At 43.1% G+C, this 22,333-nt stretch overlaps 1 pseudogene; it reads right to left on the reverse strand.

Moving 5' to 3' along the window:
- Positions 1-2,508: 2,508 nt before the first annotated feature.
- Positions 2,509-2,887, reverse strand: LOC127684921 (60S ribosomal protein L31-like; annotated as a pseudogene).
- Positions 2,888-22,333: the final 19,446 nt, after the last annotated feature.

Here is a 22,333-nt window from a genome sequence, read left to right on the forward strand (position 1 = left end):
GGGAGGAGGGGAGCTTAGGCTGTTGATTGACTGGAATCCATTTGTCCTGTGACAGGTGAATCCTAGTCACAATTCCCTGAAGTTTACATAAATTTAAAGCTTACAAAAAAAGTTAAAGGTTTTAGATATATTAGCATTACCACATTTTGTGATAAGTATAAAAATCCATTGGTAGAAAAAGCAGTAGACCCATACATTTAAGTCATAGTAAAAACTTGAGGACCTATCTATCTATCTATCTATCTATCCCTGGCTCTATATACCTGTTTATATATATATGTATATATATACATATGTGTGTATGTAACAGATGATTTTAGTATAATGAGAAACACCTTTTATTTTCTTCTTTAGAAAATGACCAGAGGAAATTTAAATTTTTGATCTTGTGACTGTTAGAGTAGTCAGTGTTTTACTCAAGCCAGATAAGCTATTTATCAAAGCTCCACTGATTAATATGTTATAATTCTCAACCTTTAAAGTCTTAACACCATGTATAGTCTTTAAGTTTTATCATTATTATTTTTAATTATTTTCTCAGACCCTTACAATTTTCATAAACCTCAAACCTTTTTTCTCCCAATAATTTACCATGAAACACAAGTGGTTGGTTACTGATCATTGCAAAGCAAGTTATTTTAAATAGGAGAATAGTAAAAAAAAAATAAAAATAAAATAAAATAAAATAAAATAAAAAATTGAACACTGAATCCTGTTTTGTGACTTTGCCTCACCAGGAGACCTAATAGGCAAGGCCTGACTTTCACAAATAAAATGCACATTGACCAGGCACCTGCTGCAAACTGATTAATTTACAGTTAGTGATCAACCCTGCCAGAGATCTGGGAAGGATAAATTTGAACAGGAAGTATAAACCAAATGACCTCTGTAACAATAAAATGACAAAGGCTTACCAGCTACCCTAGGTATGCCTCCTTAACAGTCTCAGTGGAGGCAGAGAGGCTTCAGGCTCCAGTGATCACACAGGACAGTATTAACCCTTTGACTGCCACACAGTGCAGTATCAGACTTCAGCGGCCAGACCCAAAAGATCCAAGAGAGTTTCCTGTGGCTGAGGGGCTTGAGAGACTGGCCTTCCTTGCAAGGCAAATAGAGGTGTTCAGTTTTGCAGTGTCTACTTGTCCATCTTCTCGACAGGGTCCTGGAGGTGGGTAAGGCCTGGAGCAGCACTTCCCCTCGATTGGCATCATCACAATCCGGGTGGAGCCTTTTGGAGGGTGGGGTGGAGACCCTTAGGAGTTGGCTTCTTATTGTCTATCACAGGTAGCCTTTTTCATTAAATACTTAAATGCCATATTCAACAGATCTCCAATAAATTTTTTAAGGCCACCTATTAAGTATATCTGACTTTAAATAAAACTTATCCCTATCAATGAATTACATTTATTCTTAGCATGTTGAAGAATTTGATAATTTATAAGGTTATTGACTATTCAACTTTATCTCCTAATTATAGCCTTTAAAAATTTAATTCTTGAGATGAAGATCTTTTAGTGTCAAAATAAAACTTCAAATTATAAATATAGCCAATAGAGAGACTGAGAGTCTTATTTTTTTGGTCCTTTTAATTTTTATTTTATTGTTTTTATGTATGTATGTATGTATGTATGTATGTATGTATTTATTTTTAAGACAGGGTTTTCCTTGTGTAGCCCTGGCTGTCCTGGAACTTGCTCTGTTGACCATGCTGGCCTTGATCTCACAGAGATCCACCTGCCTCTGTCTCCTGAGTGCTGAGATTAAAGGTGTGTGCCACCATTGCCTGGCTCTTTGATCCTTTTATAATGTACCACCTGATTTTGTGGGCTGTGTTTTTGTGGTGTCCCTGACCCCTCTGGCTCCTTCAATCCCTCCTCCCCCACCTCCACACGACTCCCCTAGCCCTGCCTAATATTTGGCCATGGGACTCTGAGTCTATTCCCATTGGTTGCTGGCTGAAATCTCTTTGGTTTCTTTGATGATGATTATGCTAGGCTCCAGTTCCCAGCACATCATATAGACCTACAAAGTGTAGGACAGAGGTTCTGTGGCTGGGTGGGTGTCCCAGTCCCTCCACTTGAGGCCTTGCCCGGGTACGGAGGATGGCCAGTTCAGGCTCTGTGTCCCCTATTACTAGGTGTCTTTTGAGAAAGAATTTTAATACCTTGATGGATTTGAAAGTGTAGGGCATGTCTAAATGACAATCCCGTTGGCTGGCTGGATATCTCTGTGTCTTGGATTCACTGTCTCACTATCAGGTCCAAAGGATGAATTTGAGGCATCTGGAACTCATTGGCCACTGTGATGGATATTCTTGGTTGTCAACTTAACTATATGTCTAAAATTGACTAAAACTCAAAAAATGGCTGGGCACACCTGTGAGGGAATTTTTTGTTGTTGTTTAATCATCTGAAGTGGGGAGATCCACTTTTAATCCAGATCTTTGATATGGGAAGACAGACCTTTAATCCAGATCTTTTTGCTTTCTTTCCTGGCACTTCTGCAACTTTATTTGACATTCAGCAGGTTAGTTCTCATCCACATGGACGTCTGTAGAGTTTTGAATGTGGTAACCGGCATGTAAGTTACCAATGTGTAGAGCTTGGTTGGTGGCTCCTTATCCTCATTACATTTTCTGGACAAATGCATCCTGGTGCGATATGGAACATTTGTTGTTCCCTTGGCCCAGACGGCTTTATTGAGCCTGATGGCAATGTGCACACCTGGAGTCCCCCATTCATGTCAAATTTCTGAATTTCTCTGAGTGCCTGATGCTTCTTGAAGCCCACTCCGTGGATGCGTGTGTGAATGTTGACAGTGTGTTCTCGGGTCACCACTTCGTCGATGGCAGAGGGCCCTTCTTGCCACCCTTCTTTGTGGGAGCCATTCTGCCACGCCCAGGTTGGAAAGGAAAGCAATCCAGATCTTTTTGAGTTGGGAAGACCGACCTCTAATCTGGGTCCTACCATACGCGGAAAGCTTATATACAGATATGGAAGAGGAAGCTGCTCTCTCTTTGTGTCTGCTTGCTCTCATATTGCCGCTGTCTTAGGGTTTCTATTCCTGCACAAACATCATGACCAAGAAGCAAGTTGTGGAGGAAAGGGTTTATTCAGCTTGCATTTCACCACTGTTTTTTAACACCAAAGCAAGTCAGGACTGGAACTCAAGCAGGTCAGGAAGCAGGAGCTGATGCAGACGCCACGGAGGGATGCTTCTTACTGGCTTGCTTCCCCTGGCTTGCTCAGCCTGCTCTCTTATAGAACCCAAGAATACCAGCCCAGAGATGGTACCACCCACAAGGGGCCCTCCCCACTTGATCACTAATTGATAAAATACTCCACAGCTGGATCTCATGGTGGCACATCCCCGAACTGAAGTTCCTGTTTTTTTTTGTTATAACTCCAACCTGTGTCAAGCTGACACTCCAAACCAGCCAGTGCATCTACCAAGTTCACTCTTTCGCTGGCATTAGAGCCTATTTCTTCAGGATTACCAGCAGGATGGATAATCTCTGAGCCAAGTTTGAGATTGAGAAAGGTGGCAAGGGGAGGATCTTTAAAGGGTAAAACCATAAGGAAACCTCTGATGTCAATGCAAGCAAGCAAAAACTGGTCCTGCCAAGTTAAGTGACCCCCCCCAAACAATCTTAGGGTATCTGCATAAGCAAGATATAGAAGCCAAAATGAAATTAATTCCTGGGTGGGAGTCATTGAGCCAGGGTTTCTGGGAACTTATCTTCCAGGGACTGGAATCAGAGACATTTGGCTAGTGGGTACCAAGATGGATGCTAGCATAAAATGGAAATGTTTTAGCTATCACATTTGTTCATAGGCAGCCACTGTTGGATTGACTAGACCACAGCCTATGAGACATTCTAATAACCTCCCTTTTTATATATAAGAGAGATTCATTCTATATGTTCTGTTACTGTAAAGAACCCTGACTAATACAGCCATGCCTCCAGAAATCCTGAAGGGTCTGATGAAAGTGGGCATACAAGGTTACATGTTTTATCAGGGCCAAAAGTCTCTGTGTTGAAGGTGAAGTCATTACTGAGAGAGGGTCCTCTGTATAATATTTTAAAGACTATATCTGTCCTTTGTGCTATGTTAAGCAAAAGCCAGTGGCTTAGCTTTTCCTCTTGGGTTATCAGAGGAAGATTATACAAAGGAAGAATAGATAGGTAAGCCCTTAATTCTTTTGGTACTATCTGTTCTTCCTGAAGGCACCAGGTGACTGGAGCAGTTAATGTCTGCCTTTCCAGGTTTCCTGAATTACTCAGTATCATGTCAAACCCACTAGCCACATGTTCACTGAGTGGCCCACTTCTTTCTGTTTTAAGATATGCTTATACCTAACATTGAAAAAGAAATTTCAGAGCTATGTCTATAGGTATTTAAACTACATAGCTACAGAATCCTTCTCTGCCCTTTTAAATGATTAGGTTCTTGTCTGGTATCTAGAAGTTATGGTTGTAGAGTTGGAACTCAGAGAGGCAGGCTTCAGAGTGAAGATTCCTTAAGCAACTGCACTGAGGGAGTGTGTCCTAGTTAGAATCTGTCAACCTGATACAGCCTAGAATCACTTGAAAAAAAAAAACTGTCTCAATAGAGTAATTATCTTTATCAGGTTGGTTTGTGGACAGTCTGTGAGAGATTATCTTTTTAAAAATATTTATTTATTTTAATTTTATGTGTGTGCCTGCATGTGTATGTATAGGAGCACTCCATGCATGCCTGGTACCCTTAGAGGCCAGAAGAAGGTGTTGTGCAAGCTGTCTTCTGACTTCGATGTGTTCACAGTGGAACACAAATGTTCCCATAAAATAAGATAAAAATGTAAAATATAATTTAAAACAAAGAGCAAAAAAGCTACTATGCATAAGGCAGTAGTGTTCCTACATGGTTTCTGCTTCAAGTTCCTGTCCTGACTTCCCTCAGAGATAGGCTATGACTTGGAAATAAACCCTTTTCTTTCCTAAGTGGCTCTGGTCACAATAATGGAAGCAAAATTGAATAGAGGGGCTTCTGGGAGGTATCTCATTAAGGGAATGATTATTCCTCTCATTGCTTTAGGCTGTCTTTTTTCTGAGAGGCATCCTTTGGCCAGATGATTGACAGGCCTAGCTGGGTTAACTCTTATGGGAGGGGACAACAGTTGTAATGTTTTGAACAGTTCAGGACATCCCTTGTCCAGTGCCAGAGGGTAGAATCTAGATTCTATAAAAGAACGGAGATCAGGATGAAGTAACTTTCTTTAATGAGCCTCAACAAAGGTCCTTCTCCCCTCTCCCTTTCATATGGAATTTAGATCTGAAGTAACAAAGTTGATGTTTCCCTTTCTAGTATTGTCAGGGGCACAGAGGGGATGAAGGACTGGGGTGGGGATGGGGTGAGAGTGGTGGGAGGAACACAGGGTGGGACAGAGGTCCATTCCTTAATATTCCTACCCCACTGCCAGGGACTAGGAAGAAAACCTACATCTCAAAAATAGAGGTTAACCTGATCTAACCTGATAGCATAAAAGTCAAATGTGAAGTTAGTTTCAAACCTGGGCAAAAGGCTGAAGAGCAGACTTGGCTGTCAGGTTCTCCCAGAATCCCTCAGTCCCTCCCTGTTACAGGATATGGCTGTATACCTGCCCCCTACCCTGAACTTATCAGCCCAGGGGCTGCCCTTTCCCTAGAGGTTCTCCCCTATATAATTCAGACATTTTGGTTACCTGCTCCTTTTGTACATTTGGTCTCCAGGATGTTACTCCTGGTTCCTTTCTCAACCCCTCCCACCCACCCCCAGGTTAAGCTTTTAAGCACAAAAACCATGTCCTGGGTTGACATACTAAAGTTAACAAGAACAGTTTAGCCAGAACAGAACTAGAGGAGCCAAAAAACAAGGTTAGTATATTTAGAGACATTCATAGAACTGTGAACTTTGTGGATTGGATTTTTGTTTTGGTTTTGGGAGGTGGTGCTGTCTATTTGCTAAGTGTTTCAGCCTGAATCAGTTGTGCTAAGGTCTGGGGCCTTAAATTCTGGGGCCCTGTAACAACATAAAATATAAACAAACAGACAAGTAAATAAAAATGCTGCTGGATATAGTAGTCACTGGTGGTGCCCTGACCATGTTGCATATGATGGATTGGCCCATGTGCCTTCAACTGCCATGATTGTTGACTGTGAGAAGCTTATGATGCCTCTGCTCGAGAGAAGTTGCCCAGTCGATGTTGGCCACCATCTCACCTGGAGATTATGCTCCTGCTTACCACCCCAGTGGTCATCCAAAACCATTGATAAGGATACAGAAGACCCCCACACTGGCCACCTTCTGTGGTCTTCTGTGCTTCAGAGCACTCAACAGGATTAAGCCAAGGCCACGAACCTTCAGGTACAGGAAGTGGGCAGAGGCGCTATCTACTGCTCCGCCTCCCACCTCCTTGGTCCCCTCTGTGCCCTGTGGAACCCACAGCTGCCACTTGTTGGCTAGGGATGAATTCAGGTGTGGCCTAGGAGTTTTTATTGCTGGGTTGTGACTTTCTCTACACTGTGGCTGCCAGCACACACAGAAGCAAATGGCCTTGTATTAGTCAGGGCTCTCTAGAGTAGCAAAACTTATAGAATGAATCCCTATCTGTCTGTCTGTCTATCTATCTGTCTGTCTAATCTATCTATCTACCTACCTACCTATCTATCTATTCCAGGTTGGCCTGGAACTTACAGAGATCTGCTTGCTTTTGGCTCCTAAATGTTGAGATAAAAGTGTACACTACCACATTTAGCCTAAAAATCTTTTTTGGTATTAATTCTTTTAAGAATTAAAAAAAAATATGTGTATGAGTATTACGATCCGATGCATGTTTGTAGACCACATGCATGGAGTGCCCATGGAGGCCCGAAGAGGATGTCGGATCCCCTGAAACTGGAGTCACAGATGTTTGAAAACTGCCATGTGGGTGCTAGGAATAAAGCCTTGCTCTTCTACAAGACCAGCCAGTGCTCTTAATTACTCAGATGTCTCTCCAGCCCTAATTCAACTGTTTTCTACCAAGAGAACATTTTTGGTGCCCATTCCTTGATACTGGCTGCAAACTGCTCTCTAATCAATTAATGTGGTTAATTAATTATGTGGTTAGTTTTTATAAATATCATGTAGGCATTCAAGAAGAATGATTTTTTTTCTTTTCACGGCTGCAAAATTCTACAAGTGTTTTTCAGATCAACTGTACTAACTGAATTGTTTAAATAATATATGGTTCTTAAGCTTGCTTAAGGTAGTTTCTCAATTGTTAGGAGACATTTGTTATAAGTTTATTCTTAGAGAAATCATGAATTTGTTTTCTTGCTGTCACTTCTTTTTAAAAATTAAGTTAGCTGGGCAGTGGTGGTGCATACCTTTAATCCCAGCACTTGAGAGGCAGAGGCAGGTGGAATTTCTGAGTTCGAGTCCAGCCTGGTCTATGCAGTGAGTTCCAGGACAGCCAGGGCTATACAGAGAAACCCTGTCCCAAAAAAACAAACAAACAAAAAAAAGAATTCAATTATATTTATTAATTATTTGTATGTGTGTAAGAGAGCATGAATTACAGCGTAGGGAGGTCTGGTCTCTCCTTCTATGAGTGTCCTGGGGATCAAGCTCAGGTCTTTGGGTTTCCCATCAAATGCCCTTATCTGCTGAGCCTCTCACTGGCCCTATTGGGTAAATTCTTAAGAGCAGTTAGTTTATGTTTGGTAACAGAGACATTTTAATCAGTAGTGGAAGTGTGAGCCAGTGAGAACGGCGTTCTCAGTATGTCTGGGGGAACAGACTGAAGCATTTTATACCTTACTGAAACATCTCGGAAGAAAGAGGAAAGAAAGTCATATAAGCGTTTCTTCCAAAAATGTCACTAAAAGTGAAATTAGCCCAAATGGTGTCGAGGTGCTGAGGTGCCGAGGTGAGTGTGGAAAGTTCTCCAGGTGAGTCTGCTCCTCATTTACCTCCTAGTGCTGAGCCCCTCCCCACCCCTTACAGATCTGCTACTTGACCAACTTTCAGGAGTATCTGTGGAACAAACTGAAGCCACTGCTACTGTATGCTCTGATGAGATAAAAGTCCTTTCAAGGCCAGGACACTGGTTATTACCAGAAAGGCTATTTTGAAATCTGTGACAGAAACCAAAGTGAGTTAAACTAGGCCTGGGGGAACCAAATGATAGATTTACTCCATGGTTCTTGTTTAAACCAGGCCTGGGGGAACCAAATGATAGATTTACTCCATGGTCCTTGTGTTTAAACCAGGCCTGGGGGAACCAAATGATAGATATACTCCATGGTTCTTGTGTTTAAACCAGGCCTGGGGGAACCAAATGATAGATTTACTCCATGGTTCTTGTGTTTAAACCAGGCCTGGGGGAACCAAATGATAGATTTACTCCATGGTTCTTGTGTTTAAACCAGGCCTGGGGGGAACCAAATGATAGATTTACTCCATGGTCCTTGTGTTTAAACCAGGCCTGGGGGAACCAAATGATAGATTTACTCCATGGTCCTTGTGTTTAAACCAGGCCTGGGGGGAACCAAATGATAGATTTACTCCATGGTCCTTGTGTTTAAACCAGGCCTGGGGGAACCAAATGATAGATTTACTCCATGGTCCTTGTGTTTAAACCAGGCCTGGGGGAACCAAATGATAGATTTACTCCGAGGTCCTTGTGTTTAAACCAGGCCTGGGGGAACCAAATGATAGATTTACTCCATGGTCCTTGTGTTTAAACCAGGCCTGGGGGAACCAAATGATAGATTTACTCCGTGGTCCTTGTGTTTAAACCAGGCCTGGGGGAACCAAATGATAGATTTACTCCATGGTCCTTGTGTTTAAACCAGGCCTGGGGGAGCCAAATGATAGATTTACTCCATGGTCCTTGTGTTTAAACCAGGCCTGGGGGAACCAAATGATAGATTTACTCCATGGTCCTTGTGTTTAAACCAGGCCTGGGGGAGCCAAATGATAGATTTACTCCATGGTCCTTGTGTTTAAACCAGGCCTGGGGGAACCAAATGATAGATTTACTCCATGGTTCTTGTGTTTAAACCAGGCCTGGGGGAACCAAATGATAGATTTACCCCATGGTTTTGTGTTTAAACCAGGCCTGGGGGAACCAAATGATAGATTTACTCCATGGTCCTTGTGTTTAAACCAGGCCTGGGGGAACCAAATGATAGATTTACTCCATGGTCCTTGTGTTTAAACCAGGCCTGGGGGAGCCAAATGATAGATTTACTCCATGGTCCTTGTGTTTAAACCAGGCCTGGAGGAACCAAATGATAGATTTACTCCATGGTTCTTGTGTTTAAACCAGGCCTGGGGGAACCAAATGATAGATTTACTCCGTGGTCCTTGTGTTTAAACCAGGCCTGGGGGGAACCAAATGATAGATTTACTCCATGGTCCTTGTGTTTAAACCAGGCCTGGGGCAACCAAATGATAGATTTACTCCATGGTCCTTGTGTTTAAACCAGGCCTGGGGGGAACCAAATGATAGATTTACTCCATGGTCCTTGTATTTAAACCAGGCCTGGGGGAACCAAATGATAGATTTACTCCATGGTTCTTGTGTTTAAACCAGGCCTGGGGGAACCAAATGATAGATTTACTCCATGGTCCTTGTATTTAAACCAGGCCTGGGGGAACCAAATGATAGATTTACTCCATGGTTCTTTTTTAAAGACTTGGCGATGAGGAAAAGGAATCATCAAAATTCAATAATAAGTCATTCTACCCAAAAAGTAGAGAAAAGTTTTAATAGATAATTCAGTGGTAGAGATTCAGGAATCTCTGGATCTGGCAGTGCCTGGGTGTTCCATATCACTTGCCAGTCTGAGATTACAAATGGAGAAAATAATGAGGGGCAAAGGGGTTGACAGGGCAGGAGGTAGGATGGGTGGGGTGAGAGTGGACATCATCTACATGCATGGAGTGGCCAAGGGGCAATTTTAATTAATAAAAGAAGATGCATCTAGCTGGATGCATTAATTAATGAATCTTAACTAAATCTAGTGACATGGTCTAGAATTTAAAAAGTTATGTATCATAGGAAAATGTTAGAATTTATTATATGTGTTATTTGATAGAATGTCTGCTGTGGTTATTTATATATGTGATTGGAATGCAGAACTGGGATATGTTATAAAATGTATTTCTTGACATGAGCCATTGTCCAAATAGCCATATGAAATTTATTACATCAACGTTGACCTGATACTCTCAAGAGTATTAATGAATGTTTGAGAAGTGACTTGTGATTTTCTTTTCTTTCCCTTTCTTTCTTTCTTTCTTTCTTTCTTTCTTTCTTTCTTTCTTTCTTTCTTTCTTTCTTTCTTTCTTTCTTTCTTTCTCTCTCTCTCTCTCTCTCTCTCTCTCTCTCTCTCTCTCTCTTTCTTTCTTTCTTTTTTTTTTTTTTTTTCAAGAGAGGGTTTCTCTGTGTAGCCCTGGCTGTCCTGGAACTCACTTTGTAGACCAGGCTGGCCTCGAACTCAGAAATCTGCCTGCTTCTGCCTCCCAAGTGCTAGGATTAAAGGCATACACCACCACTGCCTGGCTATAATTTTCATATAACAACTATAAGATCAACTCCTAGGATTCATCCAAGAGAAATAAAAACTTACCATGAGTACACAGAGCAGTAATCCTGACATTTGGAATGTGGAGGCAGGAGGATCAGAAACTCTATGCCAGACTCAGCCACCTAGCAAGCTCCAGACCAGCCTGCGTTAAAGGAGACTACGCTGTCCCTCAATCCCAAAACAACAGAAGCTAATAACAGAACTTATAGAATGAATCCCACATATATTTCCTCACATAGTCAATATCTAAGTATTTAGTGATTTCATTCATGATCTCTTGAGAAAGGAAATAATCTAAATGCTCCTCAACTGTGAGAGAGGGAATTGGGGTGCACCTGGATAACTGGATGCTATTGCACAATCAAAGGATGTTACCCAGCTGGAGATGGAGCTCAGTGGTAGAGTACTTGCCCATCTTGCATGAAGCCCTGGGTTCCATCCTCAGCACTACCAAAGAAAGGCTAAGAATTCCCAACAGCTATATCGGCATGGGTGACTCTCAAATGCATTCTTCTAAGTGAAAGAGACAAGATTCCAAAGGCATCCTGCTACGTTGGCACCAGATGTACTCTGTGATCTCCGGGATGTGAGGTGGTTACAAAGGGACAAAGGGGAATCTTCTGTGGGTTGATGAAACTTTTGTATACTGCTTGTAGTAATAAGACAACTGTGTGGTGTGCTGACCGTGAGTCACTGGGTGTAAAATGATCCCTTAACAAAAGAGGAGAAAAGCCAAGAGGAAGAAGGAGGCTTTAGCTCTCATGCAAGCCCAGTCTCTGACACGGAAGCACATATATTCTGTTATAGAGATGCCAAGTCACACGTAGACAATAATACATCATCAATTCCACAGCTGCACAATTTAAATTACTTCATGATTCACTGGCCCCCACCCACACACCACCCCATACCAGATTCATTTGTGGCTGTCCAGTGGAATTCCCAGACAGTTCCTTCCAGTCCTCCCCCCTCCCCATCACTGATGAGTTTTCCACCTGTTTTGCTAAGTACTGGATCAGATGAACACATTTTACCCTTCTCTCCCACAAATCAAACTTCCCCCCGTATCCACACCAGGATACAAGATAACCCCCAAGCAACTCAGGAACTTGCATTCCAGTGTGGAAAATACCTTCAAATACTGTTTAAAAGTACAGTAAGTTTACCAAAAGCACTGTGACTTGGTAGGATGAGTAGACATTGCACATAGGACATTTCAGGATGGCAAAGACTATGTAACCACCGTGAGGCTAAATGTAGGAAAGAAACCAGGCAAGTGGACAAGGCAACATGATTCAAACTGTGACTGAAAAAGGCAAAGCTATAGAGGCAGCAAAATGATCTGTAGTTGTCAGGGTCTCTAAAGAAGGCAGGCCGGGTGGACCAAGTAGATTTTTAGCTTAGCAAAACTGTTATTCTGTAAGAACTACAATGCTGTGCATCTTAGGGTTTCTGTTGCTGTGACGAAACACCATGACAAAAAAGCAAATTGGGGAGGAAAAGATGATTCTGTTTACATTTCCACAGCACTTTTTATAATTAAAGGAAGTCATGACAGGAACTCACACAGGGCAGGAACGGGAAGCAGGAGCTGACGCAGAGGTCATGGCTGCTTACTTGCTTGCTCCTCTTGGCTTGCTCAGCCTGCTTTCTTAGAGAACCGGGTACCACTAGCCTAGGGATGGCACCACCCACAATGGGCTGGGCCTTACTCCATCAATCACTTACTAAGCTGGACTAAGCTGTGAATCCCACAGCTGGATTCTATGGAGACATTTCTAACAACTGAGATTCCTCCTCTTCAGTGTCGAGTTGTCTTAAGTCTAGCCAGCAAGTAGATGTCTGTTAATCATGTTTGTTGAAAGTCATAAAATACACAATATGAAGAATGAGCTCTAACAGAACCTGGTCTTTAGTCATTAACCTGCACTCATCAGCTTAAATAGTGTATCACACTATTCCAAGAATGTTAAAGATAGGGAGGGGTCAGAGAGCATATGTGAAAACTTTACTTTCTAATAATTTTTACCTCAAACTTCTAAAACAAAAAAAGGTTATTAGTTTTAAAGATCTCTGAAGTGAGGCTGCATATTAACTTGGAAGGCATTTTAGATTTAATGACGTATCCTCAAAAGTACAATTGTTTAAAGAAGTACAGTAAAGTTCTTTCAATGAGATAAAAATCTAAGGTTGGGCAGTGTCATGTCATGGACCGGTGAAGTGGATCAGCAGGTTACACCCTGAGTTCTGTCCCCAGAACTCACATGGAGGAGGGAGAAAACTGACTCCCCTAAGTTGTCTTCTTGTCTCCACACAAGTCCCAGGGCACCCATGTACATATATATACACTCACATGCTAAAAAAGTAGATAAATTAAGACTGTGTTGTGTCATGGTTTCATTGACAACAAAAAATTTATTGTTACATATTTCAAAAATTTTTATTTCAAGTCTCATGTGTTTGCATGTTACTCATTGAGTCACGTACTGGCACACTTTTTCTTTTCAATAGGCCGCAAAATAACATATTATAATCTCAAAATAATATATTATAAAACCAATCAGGTTAGATGAAATGGGGTATAAATTTAAATAATAAAATAAATCAAGCAGATGTGGAACTGATGTGTTGTCTGTGTGTGACTTTCCCATCACTACGACAGAATACTTGACATAAGCTACTTAAGGGAAGAAAGACTTTGTTGTTGTTGTTGTTTTTGAGACAGGGTTTCTCTCTGTAGCATTGGCTGTCCTAAAACTCTATGTAGATCAGGCTGGTCTTGAACTCAGGGATCCACCTACCTCTGCCTCCTGAGTGCTAGAATTAAAGGAATGTGCCACCACGGCCCAGCTGAAAGATTTCATTTACACATGGTTTTAGTCCATCAAGGTGGAAAGGCTCACAACATAGTACACAGAACGCAGAGTAGGGTAGTAACAGGAAGGGCTGGGGCAAAATGCTGACCCTAGGGACATGGCCTAGTGAACAGATAGCTCTGCTTCCTACACACAGTCCATTTAAATGAGTAGGCAGGGCTAGTGAGGTGATACTTGCCATCGCGCCTGATGACTTGAGTTTGGTCCCCAGAACTCTCCCAGGTCTCTGATCTCTACTTGCATTTGTGGCACGCCCCAAAACCACACACATAAAAGAAATAAACAAGGGGGTTTACATCACCTGTTCTTCCGGCCCAGCCTGCTACAACCTGGCTTCCGTTGGAAGCACTCTGATAAAACATCAAACATCTCACATGGCCAAATATAGGAGTTGTTGCCTCTCTCAATCCCTTCGAAAACCTCAGTACAGTGACTGCTGCCTCCCACAGGGCAGGCCTTCTGTTTGTGCCTAATTTGACCCTATACTCTCTTGTGTTCTCTCATAACTTCCTGGACACCAGTACCTCCATTCTGTGGATAGATCCTGACTACCCCATCTTCTCTATGCTCATAAGAAATTCTTAAATGATATAACATTTAGCAAATGATATAAAATATATACTATATGTTATATAATATAATGCATAATATAATTATAAAATTTAGCAACGATCAAATCTGACAAGTGGCTGCTGTGTCTTTCTTGGCAATTTTTTTTCTTTTTTTTAATTAAAGAATTTTAATTATTTGTGTGTGTGTGTGTGTGTGTGTGTGTGTATGTATGTATGTATCTGTGTGTTTTCTTGTGCGTGTGAGTACAGGTGTCCATGGAAGCCAGAAGAGGGGCATCATATTCTCTAGAGCTGGAGTTATAGGTGGTTGTATACTGGCAGATGTTGGTGCTGGAAACAGAGCTCTAGTCTTCTATGGGTGTTTTTAACTGCTGCGCCATCTCTCCAGCTCCTTTCTTCTTCTTCTTCTTCTTCTTCTTCTTCTTCTTCTTCTTCTTCTTCTTCTTCTTCTTCTTCTTCTTCTTCTTCTTCTTCTTCTTCTTCTTCTTCTCCTCCTCCTCCTCCTCCTCCTCCTCCTCCTCCTCCTCCTCCTCCTCCTCCTCCTCCTCCTCCTCCTCCTCCTTTTCCTTCTCCTTCTTCTTCAATTGAAAGCAATGACATAGAAGCAACTGGAAAACAAATTGAACGCCAACAGTCCAGAAACTTCCTGGAAGCAGCTAATTTTCTTGTCTGGGGAAAGTGTTTTCGGGTAGTTGGAGGAGAGTGGAACTTGCTGTAGTTAAAAGGCAGGCTGGCTGACACAAAAACAAAACCCACATGGTTCCAGTTTTACGAGCTGCCCACAGTTGTGAGATTTAATGAGACAGAAAGCAGATTTGCAATTACCAGAGGCTGAGACAAGACTAGGGTTAGTGTTTAAAATGCACACAGGATTTTACTTTAGGACAATGGAAAGTTCTGGATGTGGGTAGAGAAAATAGTTATCCAAACTGTGAGTATATTCAATGCTATTCAGCTGTACATTTGAAATTATATAATTAATATGGTATTACATACTTAATTACTAATTATTATTACCATGGGGGTGGGTGAGGTAATATGAACCATGGTGTCTTTTTCAGTTGGATGACTTTGTGGAGTTGGATCTCTTCTTCTACCTTTACGAGGGTCTGGGGATATTACTCAGGTTCTTAGGTTTTCAAAGCTGATCCATTTCACTTGTCCTAATAAACATACATTTTAATTGTACATAGAAAGGGAATAAAGTTTGATTTGGGGACAGGCTTAGATTAAAATGCTCAGGTAGTTGGATCAGGTAATGACCCAAGCTGTCAGTGAAAACTTAGCAGGTGCCATATTGGAGCCATGAGGCCAGAGAACATGTAGGAAAGGGGTGTTGGTGGGCAGTATCTACCCATAGAGTGGAGCCGCTGGTGCCCAGGAAGGTAAGCAAGAAGACAAGAAAGTATTGGGTTAAAATTAGCCACAAGCAGAAAGCCTTCCCTGTGGGAGGCAGCAGGAGTTTTCCAGGGCCTGCGAGAGGCAACAGTTACCAGATGTGGCTATGTGAGATTGTTTGGTGTTTTGTGGTGGGAACCCCTCACAACACTTTGAAGAAAGTTCTGCTGTCAATCGGGAGAGGTGCTGCAGCTGGAGACTGAGTCCAAGGTTGAGTATGGTTTCGGGTATTTTTTTTTTTTTTATTGATTTACACTCCCTGTGCATGCCACACAGGTACTCTACTACCGAGCTACACTCCACCCTCAATAAAAAATGAGATTTTGTGTTGTGGAATGGCTTACCAGACAAAGAATGATGGACTAAACAGGAGAGAGGGGAGAACTTGAAGGAAGGACATGAATGGTGTGAGGACCTTCGGAAGCAGGGCACCCCCTGTACTTTCCAGAAGAGACTTTGGTCCTCACATTGGGTGAGGCCAGAGATGTGCTGATGAGAGGCTCATGTCTACGCTGGATGATTTTTGTCAACTTGTCACAAACCAAGACTCATCATGGCTCCATCAGATTGGCCTATGGACAAGCTTGTGGGACATTTTCTTGATTAATGATTCGTGTAGGAGGGTCTAGCATCCTGAGGTCGATTCCATCTCTAGCCATAAGGTCCTGGGTTATATAAGAAAGCAGACTGAGCTTGCCACAGAGACGCGAGCCAGGAAGTAGTATTCCCCCTTAACCTCTGCTTCAGTTTCTGCTTCTAGATTCCTGCTTTGAGTTCCTGACTGCCCTCGAGATTGGGACCTGAGGGTTCTACAAAGCTTTAGGTCACGATGTTTAGTACTGCAATCGAAAGCCTAACAATGGCTTCTGTTTTCTCAGTGAGGTGTGAAGTTGGGTCACCAGATGGCCTGGATAGGGGATATAAGAGGCTTTTGAACACTTAGGAGAGTAAAAAGAAGTCACAGTAGAGATTGAGAAAGACAACTCTCTTGGGAGAAGGGCAGTGGGCTGAAGGGGCGGTGCTCTGGGAAGCCTCAAGACCTGACTGTAAAGCAGTATGCGAGGAAAGCATAGGTTGAGGGCCACCTACACTTGTGTCTTTCGAGGTGAGCTCATGGTCCAGCAGCATCAACAGTACCTGGGAACTCAGAAATGCCCACCACAGCCCCTCCCCCACATACTGAACCAGAAACTGTGTGGGTGCAGCCTGGTTTGTTCAGTTTCTCACAAGCCCTCCAGTGTTTCTGAGAGCTTAGAAGTACTGAATGAGGGGGAAGGAGCCAAGGGCATTTGCATGAGCAAGTCCTGGCGGGCAGGGCAGCCGTCCTCCAGGCAGCCATCCTCCCTATGCTCTGAGCTCTGGTGGTCTTCCCCTCTACTGAAGTACACACACACACACACACACACACACACACACACACGGCAAGCAACATTTTTCAAATGCATCCTACTATACATCTCTTTGAGTCTGAATTCGAATGTCAGCGTTACGTATTGTTTTTGCCCTGACCCACTGGGCTTTGACAGACTTTCTGACTGTCCTTCCCAGGTTTCTTCTTTCAGGACAGCCGCGGGGACCTTCTTGAGGCCTGATCCACCTGTCCACACGGCTCAGTTCCAGCCTTCAGTGCTGTTGGGAAGAAGCAATGAACAGGCTGTGATCCTCCAGGAGTACTCTCCCCTCCACTGAAATAGATTCAAGGATGACTCAGAGTCTCCCCGTCCTGCTAGTGACTCACATGATGGTCTGTTATGGGTAAGTGCTTCTCCCAGGAAGCTGACAGCCCTATCCTCCTACCTGAGTCACGAGCCCTGTGGTGCTCCCATCAAAGCAAAATCATCACCAAGGCCAGGGGCTGTGAGCCAAAAAAAGAGCACCTAGATGTGGCCTTAGGAATGAGATGAGGGCTGAAGTTTAAGCTCAGGAGGTGAACTTTGTTCCTAATTTGCTGGTGACATTGGGCAGACTGACAAAGGGCTCAGCGCGCCTATATGAAAATGCTTATCCTGTAACCTAAGGAGGCATCCAAAAAGTGAAAAAGTAAACCTGAAACCACCCTGGGAGAGACTTTTCAGTACCAAAGGGAGAAGTCTTGGGGATGATTTCATCATGGGGACTTTCAGGATGTTCTAAAGGTTGAACAAAGCCTGGCACAGGGTGGGAGAAGGACATGTAGGCGTCTCCGGGGAACAAGGAACACAACAGGGGTGGGATAGGAGGCCAGATTTTGGGACCCAGTGGCAGAGTGACCAGTAAGAGACAGAGGAACTCAGCAAGTAGAGTCACAACATCCCAAGGCTTTGGTTTTGGGATCCCATCTACCTATCGTTGTCTGACTCCTTCACTGTTTCTGCCTTCATTCTCCTTGTGTTACCACTACCTACTCACCTATTGCCTGCCCCTGAAATTTCCCCTGTCCACTTCTCTCTCCTCTCCTACATGACTGAGTGTTGAAGGCCAGCCTCGTGTGGGCCGAGTCCTCCTTTTCCTGTTTAGTTGGTGTGTGGCACCGGCATCAGCCCATCCTGTTTACTCCTTAGTGACACACAGGTTGTGGTGCAAGCCTATCAAGACCCCCGAGTGTGGGAAGCATCAGGATGCTGACACACACACTGTGACCAGATGTGTTTGTTTCACTGGAGCCTAGGATGTTCCGTGTTCTGTATGCACCCATGTCTGGGACGGTCAGCTGTGCTGATGACGTCAATGGCCTAGCATGCTGGGTGGACTTGGCTCAGGACTCAGAACAGACCTCCTGAGTGAGTGCATGGTGCACATCTCTTCAGAAAGTGGGGGACACCTCAGCAGTGAGAAGAGCTGGTCATGGTGTGGGGACATTGGAAGGCCTCTCATGCTATGTGCCTGTTTCTTTTGAGGTAGTTGGGTACTTATGAGTAAAGGATCTGAATGAGCAAGTGCTTCCCACATCCCCTGTCTGCCTGCCTGCCTGCCTTCCCTTGATTCTCTCTCTCTCTCTCTCTCTCTCTCTCTCTCTCTCTCTCTCTCTCTCTGAGACAGGGTTTCTCTGTGTAGCCCTGGCTATCCTGGAACTCACTCTGTAGACCAGGCTGGCCTAGAACTCAGAAATCTACCTGCCCCTCTGCCTCCCAAGTGCTCGGATTAAAGGTGTGCACCACCACCGCCCAGCGATTGAATCTCTTTTAATTAATGTGATTTGAGGCACCCTCCTTAGGTTCTTTTTAAAAATTTTTTTTGTTATGTTGGTTTTTTTTTTTTTTTTTTTTTTAGATTTTTAAAAGATTTATTTATTTTTATTTTATGTGCATTGGGTGTCTTGCCTACGTATATGTCTCTGTGAGGGTGACAGATCCCCTGGAACTGGAGTTGTGAGCTGCCATCTGGGTGCTAAGAATTGAACCTGGGTCCTCTGGAAGAGCAGCCAGTGCTCTCAACCACTGAGCCACCTCTCTAGTCCCTGTTTTAGGTTTTTTGGTTTTTGGTCCCCATTCCCCCCTTCCCCCCAGATTCCAAGTAATGGCCATGATTTAGGCTGTAAGTAGATGAAAATTTCTGGTTGGGTGGCAGGAAGAGGACACGCCCATGGAAGGATGGACGGTGGTAGTGACAGCCATTTACAAGGAGGTATGATTCTTGCCCAGGACCAAATTTCTAAACTCTGAGTACAATGGTCTGAATAAACAAAGATTGTCAGACAAAAAGACAGGGCACAAACGACGCTCATTTAAGCAAATAATCAAGGTGAGAGGCTTTGAATAATCTGAGGAAGGTCTGGGGTTCCCACAGGCATCCAGAGCTTTGCAGGTCATTGGTTTTCTGGTCACATATGAAGGGGGAAATGTCAAACAGTCTTGACTTCCTTTTAGGAGGGAAAATCTATTCTGTGCAGTTCTTCCTCTTCCTCTGGTGGGAGAGAAGAAACAGTCTGTAATCAAGGGTGCTGCTGCTAGTACTGCTTGCTAGGATTGGTTATACAGTTCCTGGCCTTAATTTAAACCTGCCTGCCTCAGGAATCTGTTCCTGAAGATAAGAGAGAGGCATTCTTTGGGAATTTTCCTCTTGCTAATTACCTGCAAAGATGACTGCCAAGGCTTCCTGCTACTTCTCTGTCCATACCTGTTACATGGCAGCCCATGTTTTCCTAAAATTGGTGTGTTGGAATCCTATTCCCTAGTACTTCCAAGTCTGACAGCATTTGGCATAATTTGAAAAAAATTAACCCCTAGAAATTATCTATATACATATACATACACACATATTTTGAAATATATATACTCTGGAAATATATGTTACTTGGATATATGTGTATATATGTATATATGTATACACACACACACACACACACACACACACACATGTTTTTGAGTCAGGGTCTCTCTACATAACCCTGGCTAGGGTGGACATCTGTATGTAAACCACACTGTCCTCAAACTCACAAAGATCTACCTGTCTCTGCACTCCTCCTGAGTGCTGGGATTAAAGGCTTGTACCACTATGCTCTCTTCTTTACAGACATAATCAAGATGAAATGAAGTTATTATGGCCATTGTGGATGATACTTAAGACCAAGGAGATGCATCTCGAAGTCATGAAAAGACAGTGGTTGCCTGCACCTTCTAGAAGCCTCTCTGGAAGAAAAGTGTGGGTTAGATCCCCGCCCCTCAAAGGAACAAGTCTTGCTGACACCTTGATTCCGGACCTTTACCTTCCACAGCTCTGAGACAGTGGGTTTTTGTTATGTAAACCATCAAATCTGTGCTATTTCATAATCATGGTCCTAGAAAATTCTCAATTCTGCTGCAAGTGCTTACCTTTAGTTCTTTCTAGTTTTTCTTTTATTTTTGAGGTTATAATATAATACATCATTTCTCCCCTTCTTTCCTCCCTCCATTACCTTTCTTTTGGAGTCCTGGCTGGCTTTCTGACTTTTGGCATAAAGTGCAGTAGAAATGATTACTTGGCAGATGTGGGCCTATGTCTTAAGATGCTTGGAAGCTTCTGTTTCATCCAGTGAAAAACCAGGTTGCCATGTTATAAGGAAGTGTAGGCTATTCTTCTGGAGATGTCCTATGTGGCTGCAGCCAGATTTCCATTTGCTGTGTCTAATGGATACCATATGGCAGCTGATCTGTCCAGCTGGGTCCAGTTGACCCAAAGAATTGCGAGAAATAAGAGTTTTTCTTAAGCCACTGGATTTTGGAGGACTTATATGGTCACAGACTTCCAAAAGTGTATTTTCATGTATTGTGGCAAGCACTCTGGTACCTCTCTCACCCTTGCCCCTAAGGCCACCGATTCTACCTTGCTTCTCTTTGTCTGAATAGATGTTGGGTTTTCTGGCTTATTAGTTCTTTTACATACAAACATCCAGTAATTTATCTCACCGGCAGTGTCTGTGTTTTATGATCATCTTAGCTGCCAAGGAGCCTGGGAAAAAGCAGAGATGGCTTTGAAGCACAGATGTGGAGGATTTGTGGCTTGGGAATTTACTCAAACACAGATATTCTAAAAGCTCCAGCACCTTGTGCTACAGTTGTCTGGTTGGAGTCCTTTTGTTTTACTCGGATAGAAATCTCAGGTAATTGCTTCCACTTGTGATCTCTGGAAGCTTTTGGATCCTTTTGGTGTTAGTGCTCTTGCCAGCCCAGGGCATTGGGGAGCTTTAGCTTTGCAAGTATTGGGATGGCTATTTTCGGTGGTCAACTTGGCTACCTATGGAATGACCTCAAAGAAAAAAAAGGTGTATCTATGTGTAGGGAGTGGTTCTGATGCTTTCATTAGGAATCTGCATGTGAACTCTGAAGGTCCTGTTCCCCAGTTGGTTCTTAATTGATCAATAAAGATGCCAGCGACTAATGCTTGGGCAGAATGAGGGGCAGGACTTTCAGGTTCCTACAGACAGGCTAGAGAGAGACAGAGATGCAGGAGGGGAAAGAGAATTCACCATGCTTTGGAGTGAGAAAGAGTCACCAGCCATGTGAGATCTCTGGTGGAGTGGCCATTGACTGCTTCCCTAGGCAGGAAATCATAAGTGCAACTAAGCCGAGGACAGACTTAAGGTGTTGAGCAAGGAGTAAAGGAAAAGGTAAGCTAGCAGCAGGAGGCTTGGAAGAGCCCAGCTGCTGAGCCACGAGGCAGGTTACTTTTATCTGAGGATCCAAGGGAACCAGGACAGTGGCTGGTAGTGTGGTTCTCCTGGAGCTTAAAGCAGAGTAGAAGAAACTACACACTACACCTATGAATATGAAATGGGGAGATTTACTTCTAATCCAGATCTTTGAGGTGGATCAATACTTTAGATCTAATCAGTGCCACACCTTCTGCTGGAAGTCTCTATAAGGATCTGGAAGGAGGACGCTTTTTGCTCTTTGCCTGTTTGCTCTCACCTTGCTATCAAGTACATTCCTTCACTGACATTAGAATCTTCTTTGGGACTCCACAATATACTGAACACCCACTAAGATATCCAGCCTTGTGGACTGAGCAACTACTGGATTCTGGGACTTTCTGTTCATAGCCATCCATTGTTGGATTAGCTGGATCATAACTTGTAAGCTATTCTAATAAATTCTTATATATGAAGAGATATTCATTCTATAAGTTCTGTTACTCTAGAGAACCTTGACTAATACAACTATATAGCTCTTGGGTAGGCTTAGGAAGTTGAGACTTCCTAGTCCTAGACAGCAGCTACTACAACTTCTAAGCCTTGGGTTAAAACCATTGACTATAACTAAAAACCAGACAGCCCTTTAGACCTCCTCAGTGACCCGGGGCTTGTGGTTTCTTTTCTCTGGCTTCTTACAGCCGTCTGTGCTTCCTTCAGCTTTAGCTTCCTATTCTGTGTGCTTTGATTGTATCGCTTGCTTCTGCTCCAGTCGTTTCTCTGAAGCTCTTTAGTTCTCTGC

The sequence above is a fragment of the Apodemus sylvaticus genome, chromosome 5, assembly GCF_947179515.1.
Source record: "Apodemus sylvaticus chromosome 5, mApoSyl1.1, whole genome shotgun sequence".
In the NCBI taxonomy this organism is placed as follows: domain Eukaryota; kingdom Metazoa; phylum Chordata; class Mammalia; order Rodentia; family Muridae; genus Apodemus; species Apodemus sylvaticus.